Here is a 12,073-nt window from a genome sequence, read left to right as displayed (position 1 = left end):
AATAAGACTTGACTTGGGTTTTGCTGACTCACCCTTATACTGCATTGAGCATGTCCGTTTTGCTGAGCTAGTCTTAGAAATTGCTAGAAAGATACAGGGTTTCCCAGGTAAACCCACAGGGGTTGCAGCTGCCATGTGCTTAGGTCTGCTTCTGCTTGCCATGTGCTGCATGCTGTCTACGGTTGCTCTACAGGCTGCTGAAAATAAGCTCATCACTTACAAGCATACTTGTGTGCCTTTCTGTGAGCTCGTGGATTTGACAGATCTCTATGGCTTTGCTTAATGTTAAATCACTGTCATGAACCAAAATCTTTCTTACTGCAGCACTATTAACACCACACAGAAGCCTGTCCTTTATTAACTCATCAGTCAGATCATCATATCTGCACATTTTAGCCTTATTTCTCAAGTCAGTGATATAAGCTGCAAAAGTTTCGCCTGATTTTTGGTCTCTTGTATAAAATAGGTGTCTCTCTAATGTAACATTTGTCTAGGGGTTGCACATTTCTCTAAATGTACTTTTAAGCACTCAAGGTCCTCCCTTGATTCAGCCGGTATAACAATAAGATGGTCTTCCCCCTCTCCTGCATATACTTCTGGTGTATAAACAAAGGAACGCTCTCTTTCAATGACTTCTGACCCAGCTAAGTTAAGCAAAATAAATACCCTTGTACATGCATCTTTGTCAGAGAAAGCTGCTTGTATGAAAATGTTGTATTCCTGCTCAAATACTCTCCAGTTCTCTGCTATATTATGATGAAACACAAGTGGACTTGGTCTGCAAAATGCCTCTGCCATATGAACCCACAGTAGTGAAGGTGCTTGGAATTATATACAAACATACAGACATATAAATATGCGAGAACTTTATGCCAGTACTTGTAATTATGCCCAATAGCACAACAGACTCTTTGAAATAACTGCACTTTGCCAAATAAGTCTCTCTAGCACAAGAATACTTTAAAATCACTGTACTTTTTGAAACCACTCATCATTATAAGAAATACTTTGAAATGACTGTACTTTGCAAATAAACTGTACACAGTGACAGAAGCTCAGAGTAAGAAACACTTTGAGATGAATGCACTTTGCAAATAAACTGTACACAGCATAGTAACTCTTCAAAATGGCTGTACTTTGCGAAATAACATTGTACAGTGCAAGAAACACTTTGAAATGGCGGCACTCTGCAAATAAATGTACACAGCACAAGAAACTTTTCCAAATTGGCTATACTTTGACTACACTTTGCAATATAACTGCAATTTTCACAAAGCAAACTCTTTAGAATAACTGCACCATAATAAATCACGCATTCTGCAAACACTTTCCACACTCTGAGATACTTCGAACAACTCTAGTTATGTTTTCAATGGCTTTGGTTAATGCGAAACAGTAGTTTATGCCCAAACACGGTCTTTTACTAAAAACATGCAGTCACCTTTCCCTTCAAGCTTATTTTGCCTGTTTATTGTATTCATTATGCCCATTTAACCTCTTATGCTCATTATACTTTTTTTGTGCTCATTTTTCTTTAAACATGCTCGTTATGCAAATCGGAGGTAATTCTGAGACCAATATGAATATTTCTGATAGTTTAATCAAATATCGTGTTTTCAAACATTTTGATTAATTAATAATGCATTTTGTGCCTTTTGTTTGATTAATAATATATTTTGTGCTGCTTGTTTAATTCATAATGGGCAGGATTCACGATGGCTTGCATGGAGTCTAAGAGTAGTGTAAGACTCCATGCAGCCATCATGTCCGACGAGCGATCCACGAACAGCCTGTAGGGGCGTGTAGGAGAGCTCCTAAAATGGCTCTTACATGGACAGGGCTTGGATATGCAAATTACCTCACTTGCAGCCAAAAGGCATGCAAATGAGGTAATTTTGCGATCCAGGAAGCACAAACCTGTCCGTGTAAGAGCCGTTTTATCTGCAGAAATGTACTCAGTTGACAACTGAGTACCGTTCTGCAAATAGCGCAATGGAGCCTTGTCAGCTGCAAATAAAGGTTGCATATGTTCCAGGAAGCATGCCAATGGCCAAATATGTGGCCACTGGCAACGTGCCCCCATGGAAAATTAAAATAAATTTTAAATGTTTAAACATAGCGCAGCGCCGCACAAATGGGCTGCGCTGTAAAAAACAGAAAAATAAAAATTTAAAACCCACAAACGTGGGTTTTATGCAAACCATGAATTTACAATGCAAGGGAATAGCAGGCAGAAAACAACATGGCCACCAACTAGGGGTTGCTAAGGGGGGAAGCTCAGTGTAAGACATGTAACTAAGCATTAGTAGGCAATCCTATGTAAATGAGTGTTAGGATAGTGAATTGCACTTTTACATAGCAAATGAGCACAATCCCTGGAGTGTAGGAGTAGGATAAGGGGAAGTAACAGAGTAAGAGATAGGTGACATCACAGGGGGGTATGTATGAAAGAAATGCAGCTCAGTGGAGCAGAGTGGCATGTGTAAGCTGTCAGTCACACATCATGGAAAGCGGTGTGTCAAGAAGGGGACATGGGAAAACCAAGAAATGGAAGGTGTACACTGTGGATAACACCAAAGTTTCTTGCTGGCCGTGCATGCGCGCCTGTGCACGCTCGGAGGCCCGAGTAAGATAGGGTGCGCGCGTGTAAGTGCGAGTGCGCGCGTTTAAGCTGGAGTAAGCATGTAGAAGCTTGTTTAAAGACATGTTAGCGCAAGTTTTAGTCCATCTAAGCATGTGTGCGTGCGTGTTAGCTGCTGTGAGCGTTTTTGCGCTTGTTTGCGCGTCGCCGCCCCCTGAGGAAACAGAAAGGAAAAAGGAAGCAGAAGAAATTGTAGGAAGCTACCAGGGAATACTAGCAGAGGTAACTGGTGAAAACAATCAGAAGCAGGCAATTACACAGGCAGAACAGTAGCCCAGCCCAGCACTTAAAACTCTGCAAACAACAATGCAGTATGTTTCTCTCAAGAGACACTGCAACACTGGAGTAAGCTATTACAAGTGGAAACTGAAAAAGCCTCACTCAGACCAAAAAATGCTAGGGGCTGCCATAGCTGTTATAAGGCGACATATGCAACATGCTGAATGTGGTGACAATGCAAATTCTGCCAGACAACCCACAGTGAGGAGACGGAGAAGAGTGTACAGGCCCAGGGTCACCTACCAGGGTTTACATGAGCTGGAGATAGTGGAGCGCTATAGAGTGGACAGAGACCTCCTACAGCAAATTGTTGAGCTGTGCAGGCCACGCCTCACACACAGAACCAACAGAGGGGTACCCATCCCAGTGGAAACCAAGGTATGTGTTGGCCTAAGAATACTAGCAACAGGTACCTTCCAGAGACCAACTGGTGATATGATGGGGATATCACAGGCATCAGCATCCAGGGTACTGCACCAGTTCCTGGATGCCATGTCAGCACATGTCGGTGATCATGTATATTTCCCCAATCCCCGTGAGGTATTGGCCAGCAATATGCATCTCTTCCAGCAAATAGCGGAATACCCTGAGGTAGTGGGTGCAATAGACTGCACGCACATATGCATCAAAGCACCAACCGGTGAGCGAGGTAGGGTCTACTTCAACTGCAAGGGCTTCCCCTCCATCAACTGCCAGGTCATGTGTGATGCCCAGGGCATAATACTGAATGTGTCTGCTGGCTGCCCTGGAAGCTACCATGATTACCATATCTGGCATCTGACGCAGCTGTACCAGACATTTGCCAATGGGGACATCCCACATGGTCACCTACTGGGGGATGCTGGCTATGCACTGGAGCCGTGGCTGATGACACCCATCAGAAACGCACACACACCTGAACAAGAACGCCATAATGAGGCACATGCACAAACACGTAATGTAATAGAGCGTGTGTTTGGGCTGCTCAAGTCACGGTTCCGGTGCCTGGACACATCTGGTGGAGCCTTGCAGTACTCACCAACTACATGTATCCAAATTGTCATGGTATGTGCTATGCTACATAATATGATTCTGCGAAAACAGCTGCAGCAGGACCAGCATAGGCCCGGGCCAAACAGACCCCCACCATTGCCAAGGCCATCACAGGCAAAGCGTGACTCAGAGGAGGAACAACCTGAGCCTGCCCCAGTAGGCAGAAGGAGGCATGCCCAGTATGCCTTGGCCTTGGCAAAGAGCCACGCATAGCACATACACTGGCTCAGTAGGAACCCTGGAATGATACCTCTCTCTGACTCACACATATAGTAAAAGGGATGCCTAAGTTGACACAACCTGCTTTCAAACATGTACAGGGAGTGTAGTATGTGCATCCAACATAGGCAGCCCTGCAGCACCACCTGAGGCATGATTGCCATGTGTTAAGCAATGTAGCACCATGTAGTATATGCAAACTTGATGACCCTGACTAACATACTACCCTCACCAAGCATGATGCCACAATATGAAGACAAGATGATCAATTACAACAACTGGCTTAAGTATTGCTGTTAGTCAAAGGGGATCCGATGCCTGTCAGCCTGGGATGACATGCTGAGCAAGACATGATGCTCCACCCACTAGGGATGGCTTGCACCTATCACCCCTGGCCTTTTGGATACTGGCAAAGCCTGTTGTCACCCCCATAGTGCCTTGAATAGGTAAGGCTCAAAACACAAGCCCACCTCCATAGGTATCACAAGGGATAAGAAACTAGAAGTAATGCTACCCAATGCCAGAAGTCTAAACTGCAAGATGCATGCAGTCCAATCTCTCCTCAGCATGGAGAATGTTGATATCTGTGCAGTAACAGAAACCTGGTTCAAGGCTCACAAGAGCACCCTAACACTACCATGTTACACTTCATACCATGCTTTACAGCCCCAAAACATGGAAACAAACTACAAAAGGAGGGTGACTATCAATAATTGTCAAGCATAACCACACCCCCAGGTTGGTGCCACAGCAAGAAGCAGCACGGACTATCCACGGGCAAGTAACAGTGGCTAAAACTGCCTCCCAGTTTGTAGCCTGCTACAGACCACCCTCCTAAATCCAGGAACCGCACTTGGCCTACATGAGAACACATGAAAATATGAAGGTCTCTCCAAACAACATTATATTGGGTGACTGCAACTACCCAAACATAGACTGGGAGCATTATTCTAGCTCCAACACCCTAGGGCAAAGGTTCCTAGAATTCATAAACCAAAATGCTATGGAACAACTTACCACTCCCACAAGAGGGGTAAGCATACTGGACGTGATAATCAACAACATGGGGACTCTATGCACAAGACGAGAAGTGTATCCCTCACTGGTAAGATCAGACCATAGAGTAATCTCACTGGATATTCACATCCTGACCCCAGTCCCTGGCCAGAAAACCACAGTGAAAAACATGTGTAAGGCAAATTATGCACTCCTCCAAACTGAGGTGGAATCCATTAAAGCCCTTGTGCCTGTGGAAAATATGGCCCAGACCTCAGAACCCTTTATAAATGCATTCTATGAACACCTTCAGGAATGCATGGATTATGGAATCCCAAATAAAACCAGGACCCAATCCTCCAAATGCAGGCATCCCGCATGGTGGACCCCAGCCATTACCAAACCATGCAAGAGAAGGAGGAAGCTACTACATGATAGAGCAAAACCCAAAAAGGGAAGTCATCTCTGATCAGTATTTTGACAAAAAACTATGGCCACACATAATATCCTCTAAGGCCAGCTACAAGATGAAAATTGCACAGGACACTAAGGATAATCACAAGGCTTTCTTAACTTATGGTAGGAACCTGGGTGGGAATTCACAGATATGCTCAGAATTAGTCCAAAATGACAAACAATACACCAAACCCACACACATTGCCAACATCCAACCTGACAGGTTCAGTGCAAAATCCCCCCCCCCCCCCACCAAAAGGCAAAATATCTATCCCAGCAGAGTGCTGTTCCCCTGACATTGCAGATGCTCGGGTAACAGCCAGCGTCTCCAAAGCAAAACACACAGCATCAATGGGACCAGATGGTGTCCTGGGCTGTGTCCAACATGAACTCCAAGAAGAATTGACCACCAAATAAAACTACTGCTCAATCTCAGCCTTACCACAGGATATGTACCCAAAGAGCAGTGTACAGCAATAGTGGTCCCTCTCCACAAAGGTGGTGACTGAATGGATACTGCAAACTATCACCCCAGAATCCTGACTAGCTTGGTCTGCAAAGCTATGGAAAGGATCATCATGGACCTCAGAAATAAAGATATTAGGGACCTACAGCCACTGGACCCTACCCAGTGTGGCTTTCTTAAGGGCAGATCCTGCCCCTTAAACCTGGTTGAGTCATTTGAAACAGTCACCAAGGCCATTGATGAGGGGAAGGTGGTCCACACAGCCTATCTGGACCTTGCAAAAGCCTTCCATACAATACCCCACTTGTTCATTATAGATAAGCTCACCAGCTTAAATATAAACCCCTATGTCAGTAGATGGGTTGCAAACCAGCTCAAGACAGAACTGACATGGTCAGAAATGCTGCAGCCATGTCAGACTCCAAACCAGCTACAACTGGCATCCCACAAGGCTCAGTCCTGGGACCTCCCACGTGTGGTATATATTTCTCAGAGTTACAGGCCAACATGGAAGGACTGTGTCTGAACAAGTTTGCAGATGACTACAAACTGGGCACCATATCTGACCCTCCAGCTGACACAAGCATCCTACAAAAGGGCCTCATAGAAACAGACAACTGGTGCCAGAGCCATGTCATCAAGCTAAATGCAGAAAAGTGTATAGTCATCCCCTTTGGAAAAACAGTAAGTGCCCACCAATTACCACATAGGTGTTAACCCATTAAGTACTTTAGAAGTAATAAGAGACCTGGGGACACAAGTTGATAGAAATTTTGCATTTGACAACCATGTGGCCGTAGTGGTTAGAGGAACATTTCATATACCCACCTAATCATGAAGGTATTCACATCTAGATCAGGGGAGGTCATCATGCCTCTTCAGTCATCCTTCATCAGGCTCACAATTGAGTGCAATGGCCCTTGTGGGATGTACCTTAGCAGACACCTCCAGCAACTGGAAAGACCCAAAAGTACCTCACCAGGAGGATCAAAGGGCTATAACAGATGCCATGTGTTGTCTGATTAAACAAACTGCAGCTCCACACAGTGGCATACTGCCTGCGCAGAGGCGATCTGTGCCTGATGTATAAAGCCATGTCCAAGCTGGAATCAATGCACATGCTGCACCTTGTAAAATCTGAATGCCAGTGAGCTATGCACATGAGAGACCTGAACCTCATCACTGACATAAATAGGACATGCTGTAGTGATTGATCCATAATCGAGAAGCTCCCTCCACTCTTGAGTAAACTCCAAGTCCAGGTTATCCAGAGAGTCCCTCATTGACTCTCTTCAAGAGGAATCTTGATGAGTGGATGGGAGATTGTAGATTTACCCTGGGTATCACTTTTATGTCACGGTTAGACAGAGGCACAGTATACTAACCTTGAAAAATGTCATGGCAAACTCCAGTTAAAACGTGTGTTGAAGGACAAACACAATCTCTGACTAGGATTAGAAATGGCCTAGGGCACATAGCCTAGTGTTTCTCAATGTCCACTCCAGTTGCGGAATACACTACTAATGTTGGACAAGCCTGGTTTAAGTAGGCCATAGCTGAACAAAATGCAACATGGTCATATTTGCACAACTGACCCTTAACCAGTCTGGTGTGCTCAGTATGAATATTTAAAGCAGTGATAGGGCTGAAACCCAGGATACTGTCCACCACAGTGAAAGGACTGAACCAGTACACTATACAATATTACAGTGTTTGGTCAGTATGAAAGAATGTTGACAAGTGTATGCAAACTATCCCATGGAAACCCTGCAGGCACAGCATAATCCCTGTTGGGTTCAGACACAAAGCAGTTGGGCAGTAAGAACACAACATGACCTCCAACACACAACTATAAATGTCAAATATTGTTCAAGTTCACACACAACCACAAATGTGGTGGACCTCAGATCTCAACATATGGAAAGGTCACACTGGGCATGCTCACACACTTTGATAAATGAGACATATGTCAGGAAATAAACCATGGAAAGCCTGAACTGGGCATGCTCACACACTTAGGCCATGTCTCAGTATAGCAGTTGGCCACACATATCTGGCATTTGTATGTGTTAAGCCAGGAACCTACCACAATGCAGCAATCTGCCCAGTTCACACAGTTAAATGACAACAGAGACATAAGTAATATAGTGGAACCCTCTCATATTCAAACATCTTCCACAGATACACAAGTTGTTCATAGAAACAGGGAAAGCTATGGCAATAAAGACCTGCAAACAGTTTCTCAGCAACAAATATTGTCCATCCGAAACATAAACATATGGGTGTAGAGGTCAATACTAGGCTGTTTGCCCTAGGGAATACATAAGCCTAGCCAAAGTGTATTTGGCATCTGCCTCCCCAGTACAGTAGCCTACTGCGCCTCTGTAAAGTAGGTCACAGAAGGCACCGTTTAAGGCTAGTGTGCTGTGCCTCTGTCAAGCAGGGACACAGTGGAGATCCCAGGGGTTAAATTTGCAATGTCACAACCATGTGGCTGGAGTTTGCTGGAAGAGGGTTGGCGAGGGGCTATGTCTAACATTAATTGGGATTCAATTCCAGACTGAGGGGAGCCTTATCTGCAGTGTCTGGACAATTTCACTGTCAAAACTTGCAAGTGATGATTGTGAGGGATTGAAGTGTCTTGCCAATACTGTTCAGAGATGTCCTCCCTCTGTGGGATATTGCTCTGTAATGTATTAGCTCCCTCCTTCTGTTGTACAGCTTATATATGGCTGGTGTAAACCAGACAGGTCTCCTGTTGTGGAGGAGTCTTGGTTTTACTTGGGATAGCATGATCAATGCAAACCTTCCGGATGCTCATAGAATGCATTTGTAAAGGATTCTGCAGATTGGGCTGTATAATCCTCCAGCATGGTGCCTTTGAAGTATTCCACCCCAGTCTTCACAAGTGCAAAGTCTGCTTTTGAGAAATACTTTGTTTGCAGTGATTTCCTTGCCTGGGGGTGGGGATGGGATATGGACATCCAGGGAAAGTTGGTCATGGTCAGATATTAACAATGGTGGTCTACCTCTGGTGAGGAACATAGAGTCCCCATGTTGCTGATGGTCAGATCCAATATGTATTCCCCCTTGTGGCTGTGGTGACTGGTTCTGCCATAGCACATGGATTCACAAATTGTACTGGCTGTAGGGTGATGTTGTTGAGGCCTGAGTAGTTCCCCCACTCAATATTCCTGTATCTGAAGTTAACCACTGTAATGGTGTATGTGAACACCTTCATATCCTACACTGTTCCCAGGGAAGCCAATTGTGGTTCCTGGATATGGGAGGGGTGGTCTGAACTACACACCAAACCAAAAGTCACTTTTGCACAATGCTAGCTGTATATGTATGGCCTGTCATGCTTAGTGCAGTGGTAACAACCGAGAGGTGTGTGTATCTGTGATGTATATGGATACACCCCCTGGTTGTGTTGTGTGTTACAAGTCCTGTGGTCATGAAGCATGGTATAAAACATAACCTTGCAGTGCTGATGTGCATATGTGACCCTGAAGTAGGCGTCTGTTAATGCATATATATTCTATCCCCCATACTGAGGGATAGTAATAGATGTACATACCTCTTTCTAAATAATGATGTCAGCACCCTATAAATACTGCAGGAGAAGAAAAGCCACCTAGTAATTCAAATAGTGCGCTCTGAAAATGCGTCTCTCTTAAGTGTCATAACATAGTTAGGTAGGGGTTTGAATCCTGCAAATGCTCAGTGTGTTTGGGAGCAGGGTGTGTGCAATTCTCTTTGAAAGAAATGGACCTTTTGGCAACTGGAATAACACACTACATGATGTACATTCCTCTTTGTAAAGACTGATGATGTCAGTACCCTATAAGTATAGCAGGAGAAGGGAAGCTACCAAGTCATGTGAAGAGCACGCTCTGCTAATGCGTCTCTCTCAAGTGTCATAACATAGTTAGGTAGGGGTTTGAATCCTACAAATGGCATGTGTGTTTTTGTCACATAGTTTGTCAATGTGTGATGGGTGTTGCTTTTATTATGGTATGACATATAATTATAACAGTAATTTCAATGCACACATCAGGTATGTGTGTGCCACATACAGATATGTACCTGTGACCTTAAATAGTTCCTATGTGTGAAGCCTGTCTCATGTGAATACAGTTGTTACCTGTGCCAGCATGTCCTGCAGATTCCCAGACTGTACGCCATACATGTATGTTGTTGTCAATGCAGGCTACTGCAGTGATCTGTGTCCCAGGCCAACTGGATGACACACACTCATGAAAGCTGTGATATATTAATGTGGGTGAGTGTTCATGTCTGGAGTATATGTCATACATGTTATAACACAGCAAAGTCTGTGAGTAATGGACATCCAGTGGAGGTGTATGGCAACTGTTGCTGATATGCATAAAGACACCTTCTTGCTTAGGCAATACACCAAGGGACTGCACAATACCTTTGGAAATGTAAATATCACAGGATAGACAAGAAAACACTTGTCCATATGTACACACCATTACCCGTTCTACATGATGGGTGCTGCCACCTACATGGTACTACTGGATACTATGTTAAGTACATGCTGATGACAAAGTTACAGTTGCGTTACAGTAATAGAGCATGGCTTGGACAACAGGTATCCATCTGTATGATACCCATGTGGTGGTCATGTGTGTCATGTGCAGAATGCATTGTAGGCCACTGTATACATTTCCAGTCGTGGATTAACATATCGCTAGTGTGTTGGCATGTACGTGAGACTGCTATATGCCAAACAGCATTCTTCACAGGGATGTGTGTGGCTCAGTAAGAATGGCTACTGGTATAGTGTAGTACTGCAGGGATATCACTGACACTGGGTTTCCTACATCTGTGTATCAGTTGAGGATACATCATGTAATAGGTTCATAGGTTCATACTAGGCTATCTGCCCTAGGGCAGTTATAAGCCTATCCAGACTGTTTGTCTTTTGACACCCATGTTAAATGAATTTTGATATGGCCTTTTTCCAGGTTAGTATACTCAGCCTCTGTGTAACAGTGACACATAAGTGATACCCGAGGTAAACCTACAATCTCCCATCCAGTCAGCAACATTCCTCTTGCAGAGAGTCATTAAGGGACTCTGCCTAACCTGGACTGTGATTTTATTCCAGAGTGAAGGGAGCCTCTGGGTTATGAATCTGTCCTTCCAGCATGTCCTATTTATGTAAGTGCTGAGCTGCAAGTGTCACGAGCACATACCTCCATGGGATTTGGATTTTCTGAGGTGCAGCATGTCCATTAATTCCAGGTTGGACATGGTTCTATATGTCAGGCATCCATTTGAGCCCTTTGATCCCCTTGGTCAGGTACATTTGTGGACTTTCCAGTTGCTGCAGGTCAGGTGTCTGGTAAGGTACACCACAAAAGGGGCATTGTACTCAATTATGGGCCTGATGAGGGATGACTAAAGAGGCACAATGACCTCCTGTGATCTAGCTGTGAATTTCTTCATGATTAGGTGGCCTATATAAACTGTCTGTGTAACCACTACAACCATGTGGTTGTCAAATGACAGTTTGCTATCAACTCGGGTCCCCAGGTCCCTAATCATGTGTACAGTACTTAATGGCTTACCACCTATGTGTTAAGTTGTGGTCACTTAGTTTTTGCCAAAGGGGATGACTATACAGGTTTTGGCGTTTAGCTTGAGGCCATGGCTCTGACACCAGCTGTCTGTTTCTATGAGGCCCTTTTGTAGGATGCTTCTGTTGGCTGGTGAGTTGATTATGGCGCACAGTTTGCAGTCATCTGCGAACCTGCTCAGCCACAGTCCTTCTGTGTTGGCCTGTACCTCCGAGAAATATACCTGAGTGGGGTATTGTATCAAAGGCTTTTGCGAGGTCCAGGTAGGCTGTGTTGAACACCTTCCCCTCATCACTGGCCTTGGTGACTGTTTCAAAGACATCAACCAGGTTTAAGAGGCAGGATGTGCCCTCAACAAAGCTGAACTGGGTAGGA

Source organism: Protopterus annectens, chromosome 2.part2, assembly GCF_019279795.1.
Source record: "Protopterus annectens isolate FY-2018-M chromosome 2.part2, PAN1.0, whole genome shotgun sequence".
Lineage (NCBI taxonomy): Eukaryota > Metazoa > Chordata > Ceratodontiformes > Protopteridae > Protopterus > Protopterus annectens.
This window is presented reverse-complemented; position numbering follows the sequence as displayed.